Here is a 22,547-nt window from a genome sequence, read left to right on the forward strand (position 1 = left end):
AAAACCAATTTTTTAGTCAAAAGAACTAACGAAGGCTGATGCAAAGGTTCAAAAGGTTGCCCCTGCAAAGCTGAGAGAACCAAATTCAGATCCCATGGGCATACCGGAGGTTTGGCCGGCGGCCTTATCCGCATAGCCCCCTGGATGAAAGCCCGCACCAGGGAATGCGATGCCAGTGGCTTCTGAAAAAACACTGAGAACGCCGAAATCTGCACCTTGATAGTGCTTACGGCCAAATTAATTTCTAGGCCTGACTGGAGGAAGGCCAAGATCCTGCTAATGACATACTTTCTAGGATGCCATTCCCTGAGTTCACACCAGAAAACATATGCCCTCCAGATTTTGTAGTAAATAAGCCTGGAGGCCGGCTTTCTGGCATTGACCAGAGTAGAAAGGACTGGCCCCGAAAGCCCACGGTCTCTCAGAATGTGGGTCTCAGCAGCTAAACCATCAAATTCAGACTGTGTAAAGCAGGATGGTAAATTGGACCCTGTGAGAGCAGATCTGGCCGGAGAGGGAGGATCCACGGCCTGCCTACTGCCAACTTCATGATCTCTGCATACCACGGTCACCTGGGCCAAGCCGGGCTACCAAAAGAACCGACTTTGTCTCCCTCTTGACTCTTCCCAGGAACCGCGACAGAAGCGGGCACAGGGGAAAGGCATAAAACAAATTGTACTGATCCTAGGGAACTGTTAGAGCATCCGACTCCTGAGCGAGTGTATCTCTTGTCCTTGACACGAATTTGTCTAGTTTTCTGTTGAACCTGGACGCAAACAGATCTATGTCTGGAGTACCCCACCTGTGACATATGTTCCAAAACACGTCGGGGTGCAGAGCCCATTCTCCTGGGCACAACTGCTGGTGGCTCAGAAAATCCGCCTGCCAATTTTCCACTCCTGGAATGAAGACTTCAGAAAGGCATGGAACATGCCTTTCTGCCCAGACAAGTATGCGATTCACCTCTTTTTGCGCAACCGGACTCATGGTACCGCCCTGGTGATTGATATAGGCACCTGCTGTGGCATTGTCAGACTGAACCTGAACAGGGAGACCCCGTAGTCTGAAAGACCAGTTTATGAGAGCCATATAAACTGCCCGGATCTCCAAGAAATTTATGGGCAATAGCTTCTCGATCGCAGACCATTTCCCCTGCGAGCACGTCTCCTCCAACACTGCTCTCCAGCCTGTCAGGCTGGCATCTGTTGTAATAATCTTCCATGGAAGAGGAAGAAAAGTTTTGCCTTTCAGCAAATTCTCGGTTTGTAACCACCAGATGAGACTCTTGCATGTCCCTGGGGATAGACGCATAGGAAGATCCAAGGACTGGGGCTTCCTGTTCCAAGCCGCAAGGATGCATCTTTGCAGAGGCCTTGAGTGCAACTGGGCGAATGGAACGGCCTTGAAGGAGGCGACCATTTTCCCTAACAGTCTCATGCACAACCGAATGGGGGAAGATCTTCTGCCCAGAATTAGGCGCACCAGATCCCCAATGGCCAATGGCCTTGGTAGAAACACCTTGCCCTGAGCGGTATCGATAACCATACCCAGGTATTCCAACCTGGTAGCAGGCTGTAGGGACGACTTTTCTAGGTTTATAATCCAACCTAGTTGTTCCAGGTGTTCTAGCGTTCTGGTAACACTGTGGTTCAGGAGCGCTACTGTTTTCTCTATGAGAAGCAAATCGTCTAGATAAGCCATGACGGCTATACCCTGAGCTCTTAGGTTTGCCAAGAGAGGGTCCAGAATCTTTGTGAAGACTCGAGGGGCTGTAGCGAGCCCGAACGGCAAGGCCAGAAATTTAAAATGGCGCCGCTCTACCGCGAACCTTAGATAATTTTGGTGTGCGGGAAAAATTGGCACATGGAGATATGCATCCTTGATGTCTATTGATGCCATAAACTCTCCCCCTTGCAGGCAGGAGACCACAGTGCGAATTGACTGCATTCGGAAGGACCGGATGCGTAAAAACCGGTTCAGATCCTTCAGATCCAGGATAGGTCTGACACTTCCATTTGGCTTTGGAACGGTGAAGAGATTCGAGTAAAACCCTCAACCCTGTTCTTTTGGGTCCACTTCTACTATCACCCCCTGGGATAGTAAGTGATCTAAGGCCAGAAATAGCGGTCTTTGCTTTACTGGGTCCCTGGGGATCCTTGACCTTAGAAAGCGAGAAGGTGGAATCTCCTGAAATTACAGCTTGTAGCCCAGAGATACTGAAGAGACCACCCACTTGTCCCGGATCTCTTCCCGCCAGGCTTCCGCAAACTGCAGGAGCTTTCCTCCCACTCGGCCGAGTGGGGGCGCCCCTTCACAAGGAAGCTTTTGGGCTCTGCTTGGCAGGCTTTCGCCCCCAGGATTTCTTCTGCCCCTGAGCCCGGCATAGAGCCTTTCCTGTGGAGGGGGGTTGAGAAGGCCGTAGAAGAAACAGCCGCATCGACAAATGGGACCCCCCATTTCTTGGTGAAACTTTCCTCCAGAGGAAAAACCATAGAAAACCTTTTAGGAGGAGCAAACAGTTTATCAGGATGTTCCCAATCCTCATACAACAATTTATCCATTAAGGGATGAATTGGAAAGGAAAAGGCAGTCTGTGGGATTTTCCTGACTCCCAGGGAAGAAACAGAGGATGTAGCGATCTCAGCAGCAGGCATTCTGAATGTGGTACGCACCAATTCAGTATAATACTGCACCTGTTTTCTGAGCGCCTGGGAGGAGGGGACTCTCTCCTCTTCCTCTGATTCATCCGACTGCTCAAGATCCCTGTCCCAAGATAGGGATCTCTCCTCATTGTCAGAAGTGTCATCTGAAAGAGGAATCTCAGCAGAGGGAGGGGATCTACCCCTTTTCCTGCTATCTTTCAGGGAAGCTGAAATAAAATTCATGATTCTCCCTTCAAAACCCTCCAATGTAGCCCTAAGGGAGTCCCCAGTGACGTATATCGGGGCTGAAAAATTAGGAGAGGCTGCAAAACCTGACAGGGGTACTGACTCATCCTGTGAGGCTGGCTCCAGTCTTGCAGGGGGGGATGGTAACCTACAGGCATTTTTAGAACCCCTAGACCTAGGCGGTGACTTACCAGTGCCCTTGTTACCTCCCACTGAGACCCTCTTACGAGGAGACATAGTCATAAGCTACAAAGCAGAGGTACTAGTACAAAGTGCAATCACTGTTGTGCTTAAAGTCTTACAATAAATATATATGCTTAAACTGCACAACCTGATGCTGAGTAGGTGTCTTAGATTTGCCTGGATCCAATCCCTTGGGATGCTTACTGCCCACAGCTCCTGTGTCTCCACTTACAGCCCCCTGACGCTCTGGGCTTTTTAAAACTGCCGCCTGGTGCCTGGTGCCACACCGACGTGCACGGCTCGCAACCACACTCCCCCTCCTCCATTAGCACGGGAGCGCGCTCAGCGCGCATGCACGATGACCGCCGCTATCCAGGGGGGAAGGGAATTGCCATCGGAGCTGCGTGGGACCCCTAGACTACGTGGGACCCCTGTATTACCTTCATTGTGGCAGAGATTGCAGTGGAGACGTGAATCATCTGGGAGAACCAGGCTTCACTGAGCGTGTGTATCTGAAAGGCATGTAAGTATGCATCAGGCTGCTCTTACTCCCTCTAGTGGTGGAAACCAGGTAAGACATACAACTACTCAATGAAGAAATCCATAATATAATTTATAGAGGATTAACTTCCCTTACCTGTCCTCACCGCAGGAATTGCTGAAAACAGACAGATTCCAGCCTTCACCCATCACAGCGGGCAGAGTTGTGGAAAGCTTCAGGGTTTTTTTGGGGTTCCTTCTCAGAAGAACCTCCTACCTGGACCTTGTAAAAGACTCTGCCAGAAATTTTCGTGCCACTATGTAAATAGTACACCAAGTCTGGTTTTCCCAGAGCCCAGTCTTCCAATAGGAGAGGACTTACAGGCAAAACCTTGTTTCTTCGGATGATGAGGCCCGGGTACCATATCATCTTGGGAGTCAAAATATCGGCCCGAGATATGGATCCGGTTTGTTGTAGCCCTTAGGCCCCCGCAGGGACCTGCACAGAGCTTTCTTCATAGCACATGTTTTACGTGACCAACCACCATAGACACTGGCGAGAAAACTGAGGTGCCTCCCATATGGGAGGGGTTATATAGGGGAGGAATTCTCCTTAATTGGGGGTTAACCAATGTCCAATCACCAGAGGTGCCTATATAACCCACTATGTAATGAAGCTCCTGTGTCCCGTGATGTATGATCAAGAAATAAGCAAACGGCACCTGGTATTGCCAGTCGGTCTTCCATCCACTTACTAATCAGGCCCGACAATGCTTAGCCTCCGAGATCAGACAAGATCTGGCACTTTCAAGGTGATGGGGCCATAGACGATCTCTTCGGGCATTCTCAACCATCTTGACAAACGCCAATATGGTCATCTTGGGAAACAAACGAAAAAAAACAAGTCATTGCCAACATTGGAGGCTAAGCAGGGTTGGGCAATCAGTTTCCTTGCCTGAAATAGGCATCTCAGAACTGCCATCTGGCTGCTTCCCGGGTTTCCAACTCCTTCAACTAATCCCAGGAGACAATACTTTGCCTCCATGCTGGTGGAGGTTCCAAACACTCGATCAATGGTTCCTGTGACCTCCGTCCAGTAGCGGATCAACTTCGTGCATCTCCAAAACATGTGCATCATGTCTCCCCCCATGTTCCCGCACCGGGGGCAACTTGCGTCCGGCCGTTCGGCCAAATTGAAAAAGTGTACGAGGAGCATAATAAGTTCTATATAATAAGAACAGATGTGACATCCTCTGAGAGGAGAGCCACAATTGACCACAGGGAGGATTCCTGTGGCCAATTATATCTCAGGCGGCCTTGTATAGTGTATTGCGGCGGTCAGGGAAAGAGGACGATAGTCAGGGACAGTGTCTTTACTTCTTGGGAACCTGTTACAGTGGGTGTTATGTGCCTCCTGCACAGTACACACCTGAAGCTACCCTTTATTACTGGTGTTCAATTTCTGCAATACAGGCATCTGCGGTGCAGAAGTTAGAGTGGGTGTTGTGTGCCTCCTGCACAGTATAAACCTGAAGATACCCCTTATTGCTGGTGTTCTGGTTCTGTAATACAGGAACCTAGCACTGTTACAGTGGGTGTTGTGTGCCTCCCACTCTTGTCCTTATTTTCGGCAGCTGGACGTGTTGAGCCACATCATGCCGAACACTTGGTCGGATGTGGAAGACCAAGCCCTCCTAATGCTCCTCATCCTCTCTCACCCAGGCTCAGGGTACTAGCCTGTGTTCTGTATACACTAGGCTTTCTTCTGTATACCCTATCCTCTCTTTATACTCTAGCCATTCATTTATGTACACTACACTTCTTGTTTACCTCATAAATGGCAGTGTATATAGAAGGAAGGCTAGTTTATACAGAGAGGATAAAGGTATACAGAAGGTAGACTAGATTATACAGAAAACAGGTTGGAAATACAAAGTATGTATTTTATTTAGATGGCAAGCTATTGTATACAGAGAGGCTAGAGAATAAAGAAGACAGGCTAGTGTATACAGGACACATTCTAATGTATACAGAAAACAGGCTTGGTTATAGAGAGAGACTGAGACTTTTATATTCAGAAGAAAAGCTAGTGTATATAGAGAGGCAGGCTGGGGTATACAGAGATGCTAGTGAATACAGATAGGGGGATGCATACAGAAAAACTAGTGTATCCAGAAGACAGGCTTGGGTATACACCAAAGCTGTCAGTGTATACAGAAGACTGGGTAGTGTATACAGAGAGTCTAGTGGGTACAGAAGACAGGCTGGTGTATTCTAGCTAGTTTTTACAGTCTAGTGTATACAGAAGACAGGCTGTGGTATACAGAGGGTTTAGTGTATTCAGAGAGTCTAGTGTATACAGTCGGCGAGTGTATACATAAGACTGGCTAGTTTACACAGTGTTTACAGAGATGCAAGGGTGTACAGAGAAGCTGGTATATATAGAAGACTACAGCATACAGAAGAAAGGCTAGTGAATACAGAATACAGACTCATGTATGCAGATAGGCTTGAGTATACAGAGATGCTAGAGTAAACAGTGAGGCCGGGGTACACAGAGAGGCTAGTTTAAAGGGATGCTAGTATATACAAAGATGTTAGTAAATATAGAGAGGTTAGTGTATAGAGAGAGTCGAGTGTATACAGAAAGGACAGTGCATATAGAGAAACTAGTGTATACAGAAGACAGGCTTGGGTATACATCAAAGCTGACAGTGTATACAGAAGACTGGGTAGTGTATACAGAGAGTCTAGTGGGTACAGAAGACAGGCTAGTGTATTCTAGCTAGTTTTTACAGTCTAGTGTATACAGAAGACAGGCTGTGGTATACAGAGGGTTTAGTGTATTCAGAGAGTCTAGTGTATACAGTCGGCGAGTGTATACATAAGACTGGCTAGTTTACACAGTGATTACAGAGATGCAAGGGTGTACAGAGAAGCTGGTATATATAGAAGACCACAGCATACAGAAGAAAGGCTAGTGAATACAGAATACAGACTCATGTATGCAGATAGGCTTGAGTATACAGAGATGCTAGAGTAAACAGTATAGGCTGCGGTACACAGAGAGGCTAGTTTAAAGAGAGGCTAGTATATACAAAGATGTTAGTGTATACAGTCGGCGAGTGTATACATAAGACTGGCTAGTTTACACAGTGTTTACAGAGATGCAAGGGTGTACAGAGAAGCTAGTATATATAGAAGAGTAAAGCATACAGAAGAAAGGCTAGTGAATACAGAGTACAGACTCACGTATGCAGATAGGCTTGAGTATACAGAGATGCTAGAGTAAACAGTGAGGCTGGGGTACACAGAGAGGCTAGTTTAAAGAGAGGCTAGTATATACAAAGATGTTAGTGTATATAGAGAGGTTAGTGTATAGAGTGGGTCGAGTGTATACAGAAAGGACAGTGCATATAGAGAAACTAGTGTATAAAGAAGACAGGCTTGGGTATACATCAAAGCTGACAGTGTATACAGAAGACTTGGTAGTGTATACAGAGAGTATAGTGGGTACAGAAGACAAGCTGGTGTATTCTAGCTAGTTTTTACAGGCTAGTGTATACAGAAGACAGGCTGTGGTATACAGAGGGTCTAGTGTATTCAGAGAGTCTAGTGTATACAGTCGGCGAGTGTATACATAAGACTGGCTAATTTACACAGTGTTTACAGAGATGCAAGGGTATACAGAGAAGCTAGTATATATAGAAGACTACAGTATACAGAAGAAAGGCTAGTGAATACAGAATACAGACTCATGTATGCAGATAGGCTTGAGTAAACAGAGATGCTAGAGTAAAAAGTGAGGCTGGGGTATACAGATAGGACAGTGCATATAGAGAAACTAGTGTATACAGAAGACAGGCTTGGGTATACATCAAAGCTGACAGTGTATACAGAGAGTCTAGTGGGTACAGAAGACAGGCTGGTGTATACAGAGATGCTAGTTTATACAGAGAGACTAATGTTCTAATGCTCTATTTTGCATATTTTTAATTCTCCACATCAACTGTCACATTAATATAACCACTGACGACACACCATCCTGACTTATTTTGCTTTATTTATTATTAGAAATACTATCTCAAAATCCGGTTAAATCTATTCACTTCGATGAGGTCTACCGCTAATTGTACGTTAATGTAAAATGTTCACAAAACCATCCATTTGCTACCAGACATGCTGCTAACGATGTAAACATTTTTTTTTTGCTTTTCTGACATTAACCGAGTATCTCTGACATTAACTGAGTATCTCCCTGCACTAGGATTGTAATAATAATAATAATAATAGGATTGTGTAATGCAAAGATCAAACTAGTCTAATATAAGCTTTCTCAATGGTACCGGCATATCCTTTAAATTTAGACTAACGCAACTATTTTCTGTCATTCTCAAGCTAAGCTTTCAATCTCTTACCGCAACATTAAGCCATTTAAATGTCCTATTGGTCGCCTATATTATACAACTCTCTGAAAAGTATATATGTAGAGAAAACTAGTCTTACATCTTAATAAAACAGTTTTATTGCTCAACCAGTATCAGCTGTCATTACACAAGCAAATAAACGTTTCCACTGTTTGACTCTATTTTCTGTATTACAATTTTTCTCCACCTTAACTCTCACAGTTAAAACACAGTGACAAAACATTTCTTTTTACCGCAGCAAAATGTGAGAAAAGCAGTTTTTCTGACATATGCTTCAGAAAAGTAATTAGCTTTTAAATCCATATCAATTCCACATCCTAATGTAAACCGTCTTAAATTTTAACATTTACTGATAGCAATAACTGATATTACATAATGATTATACCAGTGGAAAAGGACCGCGTAATTGAACTGTCAAATTAATCATAATCTCAGAGCTAACTTATCTGATAAATTTACGATTTACTCAAAGATTTAAACATAGATTTTTTCAAGCTAAATCAATTTAATCTTAAATAATTTATACTATATTCTACTGTACTCTTAAATTATGTACTGTTTTTCTGTATTTTAGCCGTGCTCATATTTCGTGTTATGTTGCAACCATTTAATCTCATTGCTATTCCGACATTCTGCCTTAATGAGGATATTACTTTGCAACTATCCCTTGATCCCTTTTGTGTATTCACTTTATCTCGACCTATATATACTGCCTCAATATTTTCCTAATTTGTTTTGCTATACTTATTATTATATTATAGAGATTGCTATTCCTAAATCATTGTAAAACTAACCATAGTTATAATGTCTACAGCTAATTTTACGTTAAAGCAAAATTCACACAAAACCATCTTTTTAAAACCTTTTACACACTGCACATTAAGAGTAATGCAACCATCTCTCGCTACCTCTATGCAATAGGATTGTCTTTCTGACTCTATTTTGTGTATTACTTCTTCTCCACATTAACTGTCACACTGATAACCTTTTGTAACACATAACACTGGCAACACATTTTTTAACAGCAGCAAAATGTGAGAAAAGCAGTGGGACGGTTTACTTGTTGTAGTAGTGGTTGCAGTAGCAAAGGATAGCAATAAAGTTTGATTACATTTAATAACACATAATGCAACTATTTTACATTCACATAAAGCATACATCATAATGTCTATCACTATTAATGTTCAGGGTTACTGATACATTATGCCGATAACCAGTCAGTGTAAGCCGTCTTCGTGCGTAACAAAATTATATAGGATAATACAAAACCATCTTATTGCTGCTTTACACGCTGCACATATTAAGAGTAATACAATGCTACCGATGTGAACAGTTTAATTGCTCTTCTCACATTTAGCTCGTATCTCTCTGCTATAGGAAACTGAATTTGTACTACAACGATCACTGATCTAATATCAGTCCACTCAGTGCTACCGGGATTTTACATTTAGAGTAATGAAATGATTTCTCAGTCATTTTGAAGCAACTAACGCTTCCGATCTCTTTTCAACTGCAATACTTAATCTCTGAATATTAAGTAATATTTAGCTGCTTAGCTCACGCTTTGCTGTACGTAGCCGTGTTAACTGTAGTAATGGTTACCTGTAAGTAACCAATGTGGATTGACATTTCATCTCTAATTCACATTCACATTTCTAATGCAGTTTGTCTTTTTGCCATGTCATCCTCTGCCAGTTATTATCCTTTCTCATCCTTATCCTATATTTTGGGTATATTCACTACATGATTAAAGACACGTAATGAACCTGATTGATAAAAACCTACACACGTCGTTGCTGTTATTTCGTGTATTTCCACTTAAACCCGACCTGTATATACTGGTTCAATATTAATCTTTGTAATTTTGCTATATTTATTATTAGAATAAACACATTACTATCTCTAAATCCTGGTAAACCAACTCACACAAAACCATCTTATTTCTACCTTACACGCAGCAAATATTAAGATATTAGCCGGTATCTCTCTGCAATAGTAAACGAAATGTGTAGATCACTCATCTAATATCAGTCTTCTCAGTGCTACCAGAACAAAATAAACAATGTACTGCCAAACCAATAACGGCCAATTACTTAACGTCTATCAGTCAATGACTTAACAAAATAAACTTAGCACGCTTTTGCTCTATTTTGTATATTTGTAGTTCTCCACATTAACTGTCACATTGATATCACCACTGACAACACACCACTGACCTTTTAACAGCACCAAAGAATGAAAAAAGCACTGTAACGCTTTACATGATTCAGAAGTAGTTGCATTATCAAAAAATAAAGTCCTGTCTTCTTTTTTTTTTTAATTCTTTATTTATGGATTGCAGGTAATACAGAAGCAAACTGTAAAAGAAACAATAGACGCCCAGTCGTCTCATTACATCAAATAATACATTCAGTACATGGTGGGGAGCATTTGATAGTTTATCACAGTACATCTGTAGCAGACCTAGAGTAGCCAAGGCCCCAACCCTTACTGGGTTCTTTGAGTCTCCCGCTCGGTACTTCCTTTTATAGTAATGCGGCACATGGGGTGGTCCCTTCTAGGCCGACCCCGAGGGGTCTTCGTTAATAGCTTGGGGTCACTCGCAGAATGGGAAGCCCAGTCGGGGCCACTCCCACGGCCAGCAGCCATTTAGAAAGAAAACTGGGTAAATAGCGTGGTAAAGCCCTCGCAATCACTAGTTATTTTTATCGAGATTGTGGGGAGTGGAAGAGGGAATGGAAGTGGGGTGGGGGGCGGGGAGGCTAAGGAACAGGAAGAAAAGAGGGGGTGTTAAATTGGGTTAAAAGGTATAAGGGGAATAAGGGGGGGGTGGTGTGGACCCTAACGGTCCTCAGGTGGAGGTACAGACTGTGGTGATCCCGGTGGTGAGCCCATACCGGAACTGTCTTTCTATTCCCATGCCAAGTATCACAAGTAAGTTCTGTATGCATCAGAATACCTAAACAGGCTCCAGGGCATCCATCGAGCGGTGTGTTCCTCCTCTCTATCATGCAGGGACGCTGTAAGCTGTTCCATTCGATAGATGTCGCAAACTCTCGCAAACCATTGAGACACCGTCGGGGCGGCCTGCTGCTTCCACATACTGGGTATGCATGCCCTGGCTGCGTTCAAAAGGTGTTTTAAAAGTGACTTACGAAACCTCTTACCAGAAAGTGGAGTCAGGTTAAGAAAGATTGCCGCTGGGTCATTCCTAAGATCGACAGCTGTGAGATCAAGTATAATCTTGAGAACTTGCCCACAGAAATGGGACAATTGCGGGCATTCCCAAAATATATGGAGCAGAGTACCTGCATGTGCACTGCATCTCCAACACCCAGGGCTATGTCCCGGGAACATGACTGCTAGGACTGTGGGAGTCCTGTACCAGCGGGTCAAGATCTTATATGTGATTTCCTGATACTTGCTGCACTTGTGTGCAAACAGAAGCACTCGAGCCTTTTGTTCCGTTGAGAACCTGACATCAAGGTCCCTCTTCCACTTTCCTATAAACGTCGGGTCTCCCCGAGATAGAAGGTCCATTAAGATCCCATACGATTGGGAAAGGGACCCACGGATCGGCCCCTCACCCAAGCACAGGTCTTTGAACGGAGTTAATGGTCTGCGAAAGCTCTCACTGTTGGGCAAGGACTTCAAAAAGTGAGAGAGTTGGGCCAGTTTCCACCTGCCCAGGGCAGTGTGCCCCAACTGCTCATCAACAGTCAGGACACTCTTCCATGCCCTCGGGCCCAAGAAGTGGGAAACTCTGATCAGATCCTGGTCTGGAATGAGGCGAAAGGACTGGTCTACCATGCCTGGAGCAAATTGCGGGTGTCCAATAATTGGAGTCATTGGAGTCCGGTCTTCTTTACACGCTAGCCTTTCTGTATTCATTACATTCTGTATACAATACATTCTGTGTACACCAGCCTCTCTATATAGACTAGCCTCTCTGTCTTCTGTATACACATGCCCATAATCTATATACACTAGCCTGCCTTCTTTTTACAATAGTCTCGGTGTCCCAGCCTCTTTGCATACACTAGCCTCACTGAATTCCCCAGACTGTCTTCTGTATACACAAGCCTATCTGTACACACTAGCCTCTCTGTATACACTAGCCATTCTTCTGTATACACTAGGCTCAGGGGAATAACATTAGCCTATCTGTATTACCTTGTTTGACTTTTCTGTTTCTTTTCTAGGGTGTACCTCGCCGTATCACCCGAGCCAATCTTATTAATCCAGCCTCATTCCAATTATAATAGCCTCACCGTATACCCCAAGCGGTCTTATGTATACCCTAGCTTGTCTTTTATACACCTAGTCTCTCGGTATACCCAGGCCTTTATGTATACATCTTTATACACTAGCCTCTCTGTGTACCCTAGCCTCTCTGTATAATCTTACCTCTCATTATACCCCAGCCTGTATTCTGTTTACCCAATTTTGTCTTTTATATAAACTAGCCTGTCTACTGTATAACCTTTATACCCCAGCCTCACTGTCAGCTTGTCTCTGTACACTAGCCTCTCTGTTTTCCCTAGTCTCTCTGTATAAAATAGCCTCTCTGTATACACTAGTCTGTCTGTATACTCTAGCAAGTCTGCACACACTAGCCTCTCTGTGTAAAACAGCCTCTCCCTCTGTATAACCTAGCCTCCATCTCTGCATACCCAGGACTTTCTTCTATATAATCTAGCCTGTCTTTTGTACACGATAGCCTCACTGTATAAACTAGCCGGTCTTCTGTGTACACTATTCCGTCTGTATACACTAGCAAGTCCCCTAGCCTCCATATCTGCATACCCAGGAAGTTTTTCTGTATAATCTAGCCTATCTGTATAAACTAGCCTGTCTTTTGTACAAATTAGCCTCTCTGTAGCCGTTCCTCTGTATGCACGAGCCTCACTGTCTACTCTTGGTTGTCTTTTGTATACACTAGCATCTCTTTATACATTATCTCTCTGTATACCCAAGCCTCTCTGTATATACTAGTCCGCCTGCATACACTAGCAAGTCTGCATACACTAGCCTCTCTTTGTAACCCAGCCTCTCTCTCTGTATACCCTAGCCTCCATCTCTGCATACCCAGGACGTTCTTATCTATAATCTAGCCTATTTGTATACACTAGGCTGTCTTTTGTACACATTACCTTCTCTGTATAAACTAGAAAGGTCTTCTGTATACACTAGTCCGTCTGTATACACTAGCAAGTATGCGTACTCTAGCCTCTCTCTCTGTATACCTTAGCCTCCATCTCTGCATACCCAGGACGTTCTTCTGTATAATCTAGCCTATCTATATACACTAGCCTGTGTTTTGTACACTTTAGCCTCTCTGTATAAACTAGCCCGTCTTCTGCATACACGAGCCTCTCTGTATACCCTTGAATGTCTTTTGTATACACTAGCTTCTCTTTATACATTAGCTCTCTGTATACCCAAGCCTCTCTGTATACACTAGTCCATCTGTATACACTAGCAAGTCTGCATAAACCAGCCTCTCTGTGTAAGGGGAGTTGCACTTTGGGGGGTCTGAGTGATACCTATCGCGCTGTACTGGAAGGGCTTGACATTCCCGCATATGTGTCCCCTCCCCCTGGTTGCGCCCCTCGTCCCCCCCCCTCTGGCCCCCACCTACTCTTTGCCGACATTGCCTTCTGCAGCATTCGGGGACACCCTGGATGACTTATTTATTGAGCCTATTGGTACGAGACACTGCTTCCCTCCAGTTTGACTCTGGACCCCCCTGGAGGATTTACCCCTTACTGTTTGGGCGGTCCAAGCCTCTCTCTGGATGCTCTACACAGCCCCCGATGGGGATGCAGGAGAGACACTAATTGGTGGGCCCCAGGACTGCTGCTCGGGTGAAGTCTCCCATTGGATGGAGGGATGGTGGCCCCAGCCCCTTGCCTGCCTGATTTTCCATGCATCGACCAGGGCTGCTCCTCTTTCATCTTGATGTGGTGACCATGGAGGGGAGGAGTTGAAATTTATGGGGTCCGGGTGGCTGCTGGTGTGAGTGCGCTAAAGGACTTGACATTTCCGTATGTTTGTCCCCTCTCCCTAGATGCCCCTCCCCCTTCCCCCTTCCCTCCTTCCCTTCCCTCCCCATTTCCCTCCCCCTTTTGCCCCTTCCTCCCTTTTCCCCCCCTTCCCTCCCCCTTTTCCCCTGGGGCGTGGACGGGGGAGAGGGGGTAAGGAGAGGACAATCTGCCAAAGGGAGAAATGCATTTGTTCGGGGGCTGCATGTGTACTTTTGGGGTATGGGACGGGGGGTGGTGGATCCCATTCTGTGATGCCTTTTCTGTTGTGACGGGCTCCCTCGTGCATGCCTACATTTAGGGCGAGCCGAGGAGACCCCTCAGTGCTGATAGTTATATGCTCTACCTCGGTTTTGATTATACTATTATTTTTTGGTTCTATGATGTTACTGATTGTCTTTTATTTGCACACCGGTATCAGACGTGACATTTACCACTGCCGGGACTGGGGGGACTGGGATCCGGGGGCTCCCTCTCCGACCTGTCTACCCACCAACCCAAGTAGGACGGCGCTTTAAACCCAGTGTACATCTGGTAAGCGCTATAGCATAATTGTGCTGTTTTAGTATACCTTTCCTGTACTGTTGAGTGCAGACAACCCTTAATTTCTCTCTCCCCCTGGGGTTGAGGTGCCCGGCCTCTTTTTCCCCTTACCTTTCCTTTCATTTGCCCTTCCTTTCTCCCCCTTAGTTCCCGCCATCCATTACCTACCCAATACCTCCCCGAGGAGCGATGGCAGACTCAGTCAAGGTCACCTCTCTAAACGTTAAGGGACTGAACTCCCCTGAAAAACGGTGGATCCTCCTGTGAGAACTGAAGACTTCCTGTACTGATGTGGCCTTTATACAAGAAACACATTTTAAAAATACTAGCCTCCCCTTTCTACAGTCGAGATCCTTCCCTGAGGTCTACCACTCTACTAACCACTCCTCTAAGACCAAGGTATTCTCCATTCTGATCTCTAGCAGGCTCCCCTGGGTTCTCCAGGATTCTCTGGTGGACCCTGGGGGTCGATATCTTTTTCTTAGGGGCCACATTGGAGAGCTCCTTTTTACATTTGCCACTGTGTACGCTCCCAATGATCACCAAGACACGTTCCTCAGAACTACCCTGCAAAGATTATGTGACTTTCGGGAGGGCCAGTTGATATTAGGTGGGGACTTTAATGTCCCCTTTCGCCATCGGTTGACACTTCTGCCTCTTGCTCCTCGCTCCTCATTTCCTCTAGAAAGCGGATTACTAAGTGTTTACTGAATGTCCAATTAGTTGATGTCTGGCGTCTGCAACACTCCGGGGAAAGGGACTACTCTTTTTGCTCTTCCCCTTACAAATCATACTTAAGGATAGACTTCTTCTTGATTCCACATGACCAACTGCACTTGGTGAGCTCTTTCTCCATCGGCCATATTACTTGGTCCGACCACGCTCCTGTAGCCCTTACCTACACCCTCTCTAGGAACCCCTCACCTGGGTCTCTATTCTGGCACCTTAATGAGAGCCTCCTCCAGATACCGGAAGTTTTAGCAGATGTGACCAGGGAATTGGACTTTTATTTCCAAGAAAACTAAACGCAGGACTGCGACCCGGGGATAATTTGGGAGGCTCACAAGTCAGTATTCCGCAGGGTACTTATCAGGCACGGGGCGCGCATCAAACGAACACGGAAGGAACAGCTTGATAATCTGTTTCGTGAACTTGCCTCTGTGGAAGCGAAACATAAACATGCCCCCTCACGGACCTTAGAGATTGAATTGGGGACATTCCGTACCCAGATTACTGACCTACTCCACTATAAAGCGAAAGCGGCACTCCAGTTTTGTCGTAAACTGACGTAGGAGTCAGGGATCAAATGTGGAAAAATCTTAGCCAGGTCGGTAAAGGAGTTGAAATCTGCCTCTTACATACCACAGTTGATAGATGAGAATGGCCAGAGGGCCTCTACCCCAACCCAAATAGCCGAAGTCTTTGAAAAATTTTACTCTGATCTCTACAACCTGCCCGATTCAGGGTCCGGACAGGACAATATAGACAGATATGTAACCGTTTCTGGTCTACCAACCCTCTCATCGGAATCACGGGAGTACTTGGAGGACCCGATTACACTGGAAGAAGTCCAGACGGCCGTGGGACCTCCAAAGGTGGGTAAGCCTCCGGGCCTTGACGGATATATCGCACAATACTATAAGACCTTCCTCCCTATTCTCGGCCCGCGCTTGGTGAATTTATTTAATACTCTGAGCTCGAATGGGGATTTACCCTTAGAGCCCAGATCTCGTTGATACCTAAGGAGGGCAAAGACCCGGGCCTATGTGGGAGCTACAGACCCATTTCCCTCCTAAATTCGGTCCTAAAACTATTCTCTAAAATCCTCGCCACGTGATTGGCACAGCACTTGCAGTCCCTTATACAGATTGACCAGTTAGGTTTTATTCCCACCAGGGAAGATAGGGACAACACCATTAAGGTGCTTACCCTGGTCCATAAAGTAAAGTCATCTGGGACCCCTTGTCTTTTCGTGAGTACTGATGCCGAGAAGGCTTTTGATCCAAATGGATGTTCTCGGTCCTTCGTCATAAAGGTCTGAGTGAACGGATGCTGGCATGGATAAGTAAGATATACTCACGCCCTTCAGCTCAAGTCAAAGCGAATGGGGTGCTCTCATCTCCCCTTGACATCGGGAATGGGACCAGACAGGGTTGCCCCCTGTCGCCCCTATTATTCGCACTGTCATTGGAACCCTTTTTCTCCACAATTTGACAAAACTCAGACATAACGGGACTCCTAATGGGTACTATTGAGTGCAAGATATATCTGCCTACGTGGATGACATGCTGTTCTCGCTGACGAATCCCAGAGTTTCCTTGCCAAATCTCCTTCGGGAATTCCAGATATACGGGATACTTCTTGAAATTAGAGGCCAAGGGGTTTGCAGTCCCCCCGCAAACATTACTAGACTTGCAGTCCAATTTTCATTTTAAATGGACCCATACAGCCCTTAAGTACTTAGGTACTTACATTCCACTGGACATCACGCGTTCGTTTATGTTGAACTTCCCCCCACCCCTTGTCAGTAAGATCCGCAGTTTGCTTCCCGGGTGGCATTCTGGCCTCCATTCCTGGTTCAGGAGATGCAATCTCATTAAAATGAACATACTCCCTAAATTTACCTATTTTTTCCAAGCTCTCCCGATCCAGATTCCAGTCCCATTTTTTAAGCAAGCTCAATCCCTGCTCACTCAATTTAACTGGGCCCACAAAAATCCCAGACTTAAGCGGTCACAGCTGACATTGTCTAAACAACAGGGAGGGTTGGTTCTCCCTGACTTGCGACGCTACTACCTGGCCTCCCATCTGGGGCGTGTATTGGACTGGCATTTAAACAAACTTTCTAAGCTCTGGGTGCAACTAGAACAATCTCACTCCCGAATTCTGCTAAGAAGCGCCATGTGGTGCTATATGGATTTACCCACAGAATTGACGTCACATCCCACTATAGGGGCTTCGTTGAAAGTCAGTCACCTGATCGCTACCCAAAACACACTCACGTCTTTGACTTTCCCCCTATTCCCTATACGTGGCCATCCGAACTTTGAACTGGGGACCCACTTAGAAATTCCAACCTAGACCATGCGTCTAAATTCGTCATTGATGGGAAATGGCCTTCTTTCTCAACCCTAAGAGATCCGACAGGGCTTTTCCAACTGCCTTTTTGGAGAGCGGCGCAACAACATCACTTTCTCCATTCCATCCCCAATCCTCAAACTTTCGCCCGCCCTCAGACGGAGTTTGAGACTCTATGCAGGAGCGAAGACCCTTTGGCCCACATTCTCTCTCAAACAGATCACCCACACTTAACCTGTCTGTCCAACTGGGAAAAGGACCTTAATTGCTCGTTTTCCCCAGCACAGAGACAACGCATTATCACTTTGGCTCTCAAAACCTCACTGTGCATGAAGATACAGGAGACAAATTTTAAACTTCTCACCGGGTGGTATTTGACACCATCAAAGCTGCATAAATGTTTCCCCTCTTCCTCGAACATATGCTGGAGGTTTGGAGAAGAAGAGGGCACGTTGATCCACATTTTTGGTCCTGCCCCAGCTTGGTGGACTTCTGGACAGAGATCCGATGCATAACAAAAAAATTCACAGACTTCTCCATCCCGGAAGAGGCTGCATTCTTTCTCTTGCACCATTCACAGATTCCCATTAAGAAGTACAATTTTACGGCATGTGATAAATGCGGCGAAATCCTGAATCCCTCTCTATTGGAAAAAATGTTCCCCCCCTTTCATTACTCACTGGCTTAGGAAAATAGAGGACATTAAAAAAAATGGATGGGGGCGTGGCCAGCGGCGGACATGTAGACAGCGTGTCTTGAGAGCTCCTCCGGCACAAAAGAATCCTGCACAGCATCCGACCGCACCGACACTGTCCCTGTCTCGCAGACACCACCGGAACACCCACCGCCTTCGCCAGGACCCGTTAGAATGGGTCGGAATGGCCCGGCGAGTCATAAATCCGCCGTGGAGCGAGCGGCCTCACAGGCGGGGAACAAGGCCAAAGATGACGCCGGCGCATCCTCCTCTAATGGTAAGCCGCCGAAATGCAAGCCGCAGACGAATCCGGCCCCTCGGCCGGTACACAAACATCCTCTAGCAATGGCATTAAACCTAAGCCCCCGACGACCATTAAGGAACATTTTGCGGACTCCCCGCACAGTCAGCATACCCCTCCGCCGGTGATGCCACAGGCGGAGGAGGACATGGAGCCATGGGAGGAGGATGGGGCCTGGGAGAAGGATAGTGACCCTGGCGATCCCACACCATGGGCGGACCGGGGGATGGAGGCTGAGGGGACGGTGGAGGGAGAGGAAGAGCTTACTTTAAAACATGTGATGGAGGCTATACATCAATGCCAGACTACACTAACCACACAGATCGAAACAGTCAGACTGGATTTATCCATTGTTAAACATGACATGCAGAAGATTTGCTCTAGGATATCTACTGCAGAGCAAAGAATCAGTGATATGGAGGACAGTATACAACCTATGTCTGCTACTATCCGCATGCACCAACAGGAGCTTAAAGAGCATGCCACTAATTTGGGAGACCTTGAAGACCGAATGCGCAGGAACAATCTGCGATTCGTGGGGTTCCCGGAAGGCGCGGAAGGCAGGGACACAGAGCAATTCCTGGAGCAATGGCTGGGTACTTTGCTGGGGCGGGAGGCCCTGTCACCCTTGTTTGCGATTGAACGGGCTCATAGGGTACCTATGCGCCCTATGCCCCCTGGAGCGCCCCCACGTCCCATCCTGGCAAAGTTGCTCCACTTTCGGGACAAAGAATGCATTATGCTTACTGCCTGGAACTTACAAGATATACAATATAACGGAAAGAAGATCTCCATTTTCCCTGATTTTTCTGCAAACACCCAAAAACAAAGAGCAGCTTTCCTCCACGTTAAGAAGCGTCTACGAGAGAAACACCTTCCTTAAAGCATGATGTATCCTGCTAAGCTGAGAGTGGTTAATGAAGGCAGAGTACAATTTTTTCTTTCACCCACAGAAGCTTCGGAATGGTTAGATGGACTGCAATAAACCTATCTTTCTAAGGCATTGCACAGACATCGCGGAGATTGCCCTTACCTATTATTACGGATGGATTTGTTGTTTACGGGCTGGGGCGAACATCGTGTGAGGTATCTCTGTGTTTTCCTACCCAGGAGTTATGTTTAATGCTGAGTTACCCTCACGTTTACCTGGCGGACCTAGATTTGGTGCCCATAACCCAACATAGGATGCGCACTTTTTCATTTTGTTACAACATCAGGTGCCTTTTATTTGCTATGATTTGCCGGGGGATGCCCAAGATTCCCCTTAACTGACCTGACAAGGTTTTACTACTAACTGAACCTGGGAGCTACGTCTGGTCACTCCCTAGACTGAACTGTTTTTCCTTTTTGGTTTTTGGGATGAAGCTCGTTACAGTTGGGGACAATGAGCAGGGAGGGGGGAGGGGGGAACCTGGATGGTTAAGGTTGGGTTGTTTGTTCTGTTTTTCTTGCATAGACAATGCACGCACAAACTGGCAACGAAAATACTGGTGGAATAGACATGATCGATTTTTGAATTCCTTACACAATGTTCATGATATGTTGGTAGAGGGGGGGAGATGGGGGCTAGTTTTTTTCTGGCCTGTCCTCTCTCCCCTTTTCTGTTATATGGGCTCTACATCCCACCGATGAGTTTTAATTGTATTACTTGGAATGTCAGAGGACTAAATTCAAAGATTAAGAGATCACTCGTCTTTGATTACTTAAAGCGTACTAAGGCGCAAATACTTATGCTCCAAGAAACTCACCTGGTGGGATCACGGGTCATGGCCCTAAAAAAGAGATACATTGCACATGCTTTTCATGCAACTTATTCAAATTACTCTAGAGGTGTGTCTATACTTATACTGAGATCTCTACCAGTCCAGATACTGGAAGTCAAGACTGACCCGCAGGGCTGCTATGTTGTGGTAGTTTTACAATACCTAGGAGTGTTGTATACTTTAGTAAATATGTATATGCCGCCGCCGTTTGACTTGCAAAGGCTGAGGGCCTGTATGAAGGTGGTGCTTCCCATGTTACAAGGTCACCTCCTTATAGGAGGAGATTTTAACCAGGTTATGAGCGCAGATCGAGATAGGCTCCGATGCACTAGACCGTCGTCCACAGTGTTGAGTGATTGGGCCGCTTCCTATGACCTTAAGGAGGTATGGCGTTGGAAGCACCCGGAGTTGTGGGAGTTCTCTTGTGCATCGGCATCCTATAGATCTCTTTCTAGACTGGATATGTTTTTCCTCTCTGGGGCTGCGTTTCCCGGAGTAGAGGAGATTTCCTACTTACCGAGGGCAATATCGGATCACTCACCCCTGCAATTGACTATGAGAACATGCACTGCCTTGGGCGACCGGGTGTGGCGGATGAGCTCATATTGGCTGCAGGAGCCCATGGTGACATATACCTGCAAAGACGCAGTGACACACTTTTGGCAGGAAAACAGGGATGAGGTCCCCGAACTAATAACTTGGGATGCTTTTAAGGCGGTTTCTAGAGGGGCCTACATGAAGGGGGTACTGGATCTGAGGAGGGCAAATGGGGAGCGCCTACGAAAGTTGGCCTCTCAGCTAAAGTTGGCGGAGGATTCCTATGTCAGGGATCCCTCTCCCCTCTGTTATCAGAACTTACAGAGCATTAGTAGAGAATATGAACTTGCACTTCTTTCAAAGACCCAAAAAAAAGCCCTATACCAACGTCAGCGGATTTTTGAAATGGGTGATAGGAGCGGGAAACTGCTGGCGTTTTTGGCCGCACCGCTCCCTGACCCCATTTTCATCCCTTGTGTCTATGATACTTTGAATACACTCAAAGATACACAGGATGAGATTATGGAGATTTTCCAAAGCTTCTACACAAACTTATATCGTTCCCAGGCCCACTATACCATTCCTGAACTATATGAATATGTTGATACGATTGACTTCCCAGTGTTGCCCCTAGAACAGAAGATGTCCCTGGAATCGCCCATTTCTGCTGAGGAGATAACGCTCACCATTAAAAACTTTGCTAAACACAAGACCCCGGGTCCAGATGGATTCCCCATTGAATGGTATCTAGAATATCAGGATATCCTAGTGCCCAGACTGTGTAAACTTTTTTCAACCATTTTTGCACAGCGCTGCCTACCCCCATCCATGAAAGAAGCACTTATTGTATTAATTCCCAAACCCAACAAAGACCCGCATTACTGTGAATCATACAGACCAATCTCGTTAATTAATACGGACCTGAAAATTTTATCTAAAATTCTAGCCACTCGATTAAATTCTATAATTAGCACCCTAATTAACCCGGATCAGACCGGCTTTATCTCCGGAAGATCTACCTATAGTAACGTTCGCAGATTATATACCAATCTACAGACCCCCAATCCACTAAAGCCCCGTACACACGAGAGGACTTATGTCCGACAGACTTCCGAAGGAGTTCTGCCGGAGTTCCGACAGAGTTCTGACGGACTTTTCGAATGAGCGGACTTGGCCACACACAATCACACTAAACTCCGACGGATTCGAACGTGATGACGTACGACTGGACTCGAATAAGGAAGTTCATAGCCAGTAGCCAATAGCTGCCCTAGTGTCGGTTTTAGTCCGTCGGAATAGCATACACACGAGCAAATTTTTTGAAGGGACCGGGTCCGGCGGAGTTCCGTCGGAAAAATTTGAAGCATGTTCCATATTCTAAAGTCCGTCAGACTTTGGCGAATCAAAAGTCCGTTGCAGCCCACACACGATCGAATAGTCTGACGGAATCAGTCCGCCGGACTTTGGATGTTGAAAAGTCCGCTCGTGTGTACGCAGCATAACAGTCCCTAGAGCAATTGTGTCTCTGGATGCCCATAAGGCGTTTGATTCAGTGGAATGGCCTTATCTCCTATATGTTACGGAAAATGCTTCGGACACAATGTTATTA

Source organism: Lithobates pipiens, unplaced genomic scaffold (genome assembly GCF_037356315.1).
Source record: "Lithobates pipiens isolate NorthernLeopardFrog02 unplaced genomic scaffold, aLitPip1_a1.2 Scaffold_10, whole genome shotgun sequence".
Classification (NCBI taxonomy): Eukaryota; Metazoa; Chordata; class Amphibia; order Anura; family Ranidae; genus Lithobates; species Lithobates pipiens.